Here is a 5,899-nt window from a genome sequence, read left to right on the forward strand (position 1 = left end):
TCCGCTGGATCATCAAAAAAGCAAGAGAGTTCCAGAAAAACATCTATTTCTGCTTTATTGACTATGCCAAAGCCTTCGACTGTGTGGACCACAATAAACTGTGGAAAATTCTGAAGGCGATGGGAATACCATACCGCCTGACCTGCCTCTTGAGAAACCTGTATGCAGGTCAGGAAGCAACAGTTAAAACTGGACATGGAACAACAGACTGGTTCCAAATAGGAAAAGGAGTTCACCAAGGCTGTATATTGTCACCCTGCTTATTTAACTTATATGCAGACTACATCATGAGAAACGCTGGGCTGGAGGAAGCACAAGCTGGAATCAAGATTGCTGGGAGAAATATCAGTAACCTCAGATATGCAGATGACACCATCCTTATGGCAGAAAGTGAAGAGGAACTAAAAAGCCTCTTGAAGAAAGTGAAAGAGGAGAGTGAAAAAGTTGGCTTAAAACTCAACATTCAGAAAACTAAGATCATGGCATCCAGTCCCATCACCTCATGGGAAATAGATGGAGAGACAGTGGAAACAGTGTCAGACTTTATTCTTGGGGGCTCCAAAATCACTGCAGATGGTGATTGCAGCCATGAAATTAAAAGATGCTTATTCCATCACTGACTCGATGGGCATGAGTTTGAGTAAACTCCGGGAGTTGGTGATGGACAGGGAGGCCTGGCTTGCTGCGATTCATGGGGTCGCAGAGTCGGACACGACTGAGCGACTTAACTGAACTGATACCTTTGAGATGGAGACAAATATCTCATTTTTCAGGTGAGGAAAAAGCAATACAAAGAATTTAAATGACTCACTCAGAATCAAAGTGCTAATAAATTATAATTTCAATGCTGTTAATAGGACTTAATTTTTTCAAATGGGAGGATCTGGAAATTACACAGATTTAAGGAATGTGGAATCAGCAATTAATCATTGTTGTACACCATAGTATTTCTCGGGGCTTGTAATGATTCAATTGCTGTTAATGGGAGAAGACTTTTTAATTGATTATTCATAAATTTGTGACAGGAGAATACAGGATATAATATTTTTCAAACATATTTGAGCTAAGGAAACTTTAAAACCAACTTACTGAGTTAATATTTTACAAGCAGTAAGTAAACTGTCAAAGTGAATAGTTTGATGAGTTTTGAAAAATGGTTCAGTTCAGTTCAGTCCCTCAGTCATGTCCGACTCTTTGCGACCCCATGAATCGCAGCACGCCAGGCATCCCTGTCCATTATCAACTCCCGGAGTCCACCCAAACTCATGTCCATTGAGCCAGTGATGCCATCCAACCAGCTCATCCTCTGTCGCCCTTTCTCCTCCTGCCCTCAATCTTTCCCAGCATCAGGGTCTTTTCAAATGAGTCAGCTTTTCCCATCAGGTGGCCAAAGTACAGGAGTTTCAGCTTCAGCATCAGTCCTTCCATTGAACACCCAGGACTGATCTCCTTTAGGATGGACTGGTTGGATCTCCTTGCAGTCCAAGGGACTCTCAAGAGTCTTCTCCAACACCACAGTTCAAAAGCATCAATTCTTCTGTGCTCAGCTTTCTTTATAGTCCAACTCTCACATCCATACATGACCACTGGAAAAACCATAGCCTTGACTAGATGGACCATTGTTGACAAAGTAATGGCTCTGCTTTTTAATATGCTATCAAGATTGGTCATAACTTTCTTTCCAAGGAGTAAGCGTCTTTTAATTTCATGGCTGCAATCACCATCTGCAGTGGTTTTGGAGCCCCCCCAAAATAAAGTCAGCCACTGTTTCCCCATCTATTTGCCATGAAGTGATGGGACTGAATGCCATGATCTTAGTTTTCTGAATGTTGAGCTTTAAGCCAACTTTTTCACTCTCCTCTTTCACTTTCTTCAAGAGGCTTTTTAGTTCCTCTTCACTTTCTGCCATAAGGATGGTGTCATCTGCATATCTGAGGTTATTGATATTTCTCCCAGCAATCTTGATTCCAGCTTGTGCTTCCTCCAGCCCAGCGTTTCTCATGATGTAGTCTGCATATAAGTTAAATAAGCAGGGTGACAATATACAGCCTTGGTGAACTCCTTTTCCTATTTGGAACCAGTCTGTTGTTCCATGTCCAGTTTTAACTGTTGCTTCCTGACCTGCATACAGGTTTCTCAAGAGGCAGGTCAGGCGGTATGGTATTCCCATCGCCTTCAGAATTTTCCACAGTTTATTGTGGTCCACACAGTCGAAGGCTTTGGCATAGTCAATAAAGCAGAAATAGATGTTTTTCTGGAACTCTCTTGCTTTTTTGATGATCCAGCGGATATTGGCAATTTGATCTCTGGTTCCTCTGTCTTTTCTAAAACCAGCTTGAACATCTGGAAGTTCACGGTTCACATAGCACTGAAGCCTGGTTTGCAGAATTTTGAGCATTGCTTTACTAGCGTGTGAGATGAATACAATTGTGTGGCAGTTTGAGCATTCTTTGGCATTGCCTTTCTTTGGGATTGGAATGAAAACTGACCTTTGCCAGTCCTGTGGCCACTGCCGAGTTTTCCAAATTTGTTGGCATATGGAGTGCAGCACTTTCACAGCATCATCTTTCAGGATTTGAAATAGCTCCACTGGAATTCCATCACCTCCACCAGCTTTGTTCGTAGTGATGCTTCCTAAGGCCCACTTGACGTCACATTCCAGGATGTCTGGCTCTAGGTGAGTGATCACACCATTGTGATTATCTGGGTCATGAAGATCTTTTTTGTACAGTTCTTCTGTGTATTCTTGCCACCTCTTCTTAATATCTTCTGCTTCTGTTAAGTCCATACCATTTCTGTCCTTTATTGAGCCCATCTTTGCATGAAATGTTCCCTTGGTATCTCTAATTTTCTTGAAGAGATCTCTAGTCTTTCCCATTCTATTTTTTTCCTCTATTTCTTTGCATTGATCACTGAGGGAGGCTTTCTTATCTCTCCTGGCTATTCTTTGGAACTCTGCACTCGAATGGGTATATCTTTCCTTTTCTCCTTTGCTTTTCACTTCTCTTCTTTTCACAGCTATTTGTAAGGCCTCCTAAGATAGCCATTTTGCATTTCTTTTTCTTGGGGATGGTCTTGATCCCTGTCTCCTGTACAATGTCACGAACCTCCGTCCATAGTTCATCAGGCACTCTGTCTATCAGATCTAGTTCCTTCAATCTATTTCTCACTTCCACTGTATAATCATAAGGGATTTGATTTAGGTCATACCTGAATGGTCTAGTGGTTTTCCCCACTTTCTTCAATTTAAGTCTGAATTTGGCAATAAGGAGTTCATGATCTGAGCCACAGTCAGCTCCCATTCTTGTTTTGCTGACTGTATTGAGCTTCTCCATCTTTGGCTGCAAAGAATATAATCAATCTGATTTTGGTGTAGGCCATCTGGTGATGTCCATGTGTAGAGTCTTCTCTTGTGTTGTTGGAAGAGAGTGTTTGCTATGACCAGTGCATTCTCTTGACAAAACTTGGCAAATGGAACGACCTACATATTCAAGGTAAGAAAGGCACTCCATCAGCCCTTTCTCAGAGGATTTCCCCACATCTGTCCTCAGACATTAGGTCTGTCTTCCTTCATTCAGTGTAAAGATTTTGAGATTCGGCCAGGTTTTTGCATGTTACTTTAGCAGTCTGTTCCTCTGTTGCACTGTATGGTGACACCACAATATATTTGTTTACCTATTAATGAATATGTTTGTTTGTTGGACTATCTTCTACTTTGGAAATCACTGACATGGATCTTAGCTAATGATGGATTCTTAAGAACTCTTTTGGAGAAGTAAAAACCAGAGATGTCACATATGCAAAAATTTTCTCGGTCATGTGGTAGTTGAGACATGGAAGGAAAAAAAAGATCTGGGAGCCCCTTCATGTTGACATTTTTTGAGCATTTTATGAACCTTACTTCATTAAATTCTTGAATGTTAGGAAGTCATTCTGAGGACCAAAGTCAGAAAGTATTTTGTGGCAAAGGGTGTATGTGTGTGTGTGTATGCATGTACTGTATTAAATACAACAGAGAAGTAAAAGAAATCTTCACCTCTCTCAGGATGAATGGAGCAGATTTTTGTGACAGAATGTTAATCTAGCTTCAGTCTGTAGATTGATGGCAAGTGCTTTGTTGAATGTAATTAATAAATATGAAGGATTAGATGTTGAGTCTGATATCTATTGACCTTGTAATTCTACAGAACTTACAGGCAATAAAATGTCCCTGTATGTTGTACTGAATCTGTGTCTTGTTTTTACAATTATCTTTGTAACTGGTTTTACTCCGTTATCATTCCAGAGAGTTCCTCTTCCCTATTACAGCACTAATAAATTAGGGGTTCCATAAGTGCCTTTGTTCAGATTCATTTTCTTCTTTCTGTTAATGAACAGCCATCTGCAGCTGCTCCTCGGTCTTAATCCATCTGCATGGAGATGCCATTGTTACATACAGCATTCTATAAATATTGTTATGCTGACAAGCTGACTGCAGATGGGGGGAATGATATTTTTATTATTATTATCTCTGATTAAGAGACAGGCCAGATTGACAACACAAGGGCTCTGAGGTCCCTTCTCTTCTGTAAATTGTCTGTTCACATAATTATATTTCTAGTAACAATATTACGGTATGCATTACAATCATCATTGTGGTTGTTATTTGTTATTTTCTGAGTACCACTTCTGCATTCTGTAGCGTGCGAGGCACAGCATGTAGGAAGATAGAGTTCAGACTTGAAAGGATTAAATATTCATACTGTAAAAAGCAGTCTGATCAGTCTAAGAGAACTGAGCTGTTAAAGCATACATGGTGTCCTGTGCCATATTTATATGCCATGGACCACAGCAAAGGAGTTGTATTGCACCCTCCATATGTCAACCTCTCACACATAGAATTGGTCTGAAGTTCCTAAGGTAAAGCAGCACATGAGAAGAGAAATGTCTTCATTTAAATTCAGAATATAGATGCTTTTTTTAATGAAACAGCTTGAGAGATGACAAGTTCACAATTAGTGGGAAGAACTTTCATTACCAATGACTTAGGTGATTTCTCTTCAGCAAAGTGGAAGAGAAAGAAATTATTCAGTTGGTTTGGGAGACAAAAAAATCTTAGTGTGCACCTAATATATGTTAGGTGCTGGGAACAGACTTGTGAACAAGGTAGCAAGTTTCCTACCTGTAGTGAGGTTGTGCTCTAGTGGATCAAGTTAGACGTTGAACAAGTGATCAAAATTGTGATTATGCAAAAGTAAAAAGGGCTGTTGAGTGTGTAATTGGAGGGCCCAGGAGAAGGAAGGCATTCAAGCAGTTGACCTGTAGTAGGTTGGACGGTGACCCCCTATTTCACCTCAATCCCCAGAACCTGTGAATGCTGCCTTGTTTAGAAAAAGGATTTTTTGGTACTTGCTTTTGCAGCACATATACTAAAGCTTGAATGATACAGAGGAGATAAGCATGGCCCCTGCGCAAAGACGACACACAAATTTGTGAGGCGTTCCATTTTTTTGTTGTTGTTTTTTTAACACAAATAAACGGAATCTAGAAAATGGTACTGGTTAATCTATTTGCAGGGAAGGGCTATAGATCCAGGCATAGAGAATGGACTTTCGGATACAGCAAGGGAAGGAGAGGGTGGGATGAATTGAGAGAGTGGCATTGACATATATACACGATCATGTGTAAAATAGATAGCTCGTGGGAAACTGCTGTACAGTACAAGGAGCTCAGCTCTGTGCTCTGTGACAACCTAGAGGGGTGGGCTGGGTAGATGGGATGCAGGCTCAAGAGAGAGCAGAGATGTGTATATATAGCTGATTCACTTCACTGTGAAGCAGAAACCAATACAACATTGTAAACCAATTATCTTCAAATTTTTAAAAAAATGATTTAAAAAAAGGAAAGCAGTAGGACCCAC

General features: G+C 40.4%; 1 non-coding gene across 1 annotated transcript; it reads left to right on the plus strand.

Annotated features, from left to right (window-relative positions):
• The first annotated feature begins 5,384 nt into the window (after positions 1-5,384).
• LOC122446878 lies at positions 5,385-5,491 on the plus strand. The gene has a single exon (XR_006271038.1). It is a non-coding gene; the product is annotated as a U6 spliceosomal RNA (small nuclear RNA).
• The last annotated feature ends 408 nt before the right edge of the window (positions 5,492-5,899 follow it).

The sequence above is a fragment of the Cervus canadensis genome, chromosome 8 (assembly GCF_019320065.1).
Source record: "Cervus canadensis isolate Bull #8, Minnesota chromosome 8, ASM1932006v1, whole genome shotgun sequence".
Taxonomy (NCBI): domain Eukaryota; kingdom Metazoa; phylum Chordata; class Mammalia; order Artiodactyla; family Cervidae; genus Cervus; species Cervus canadensis.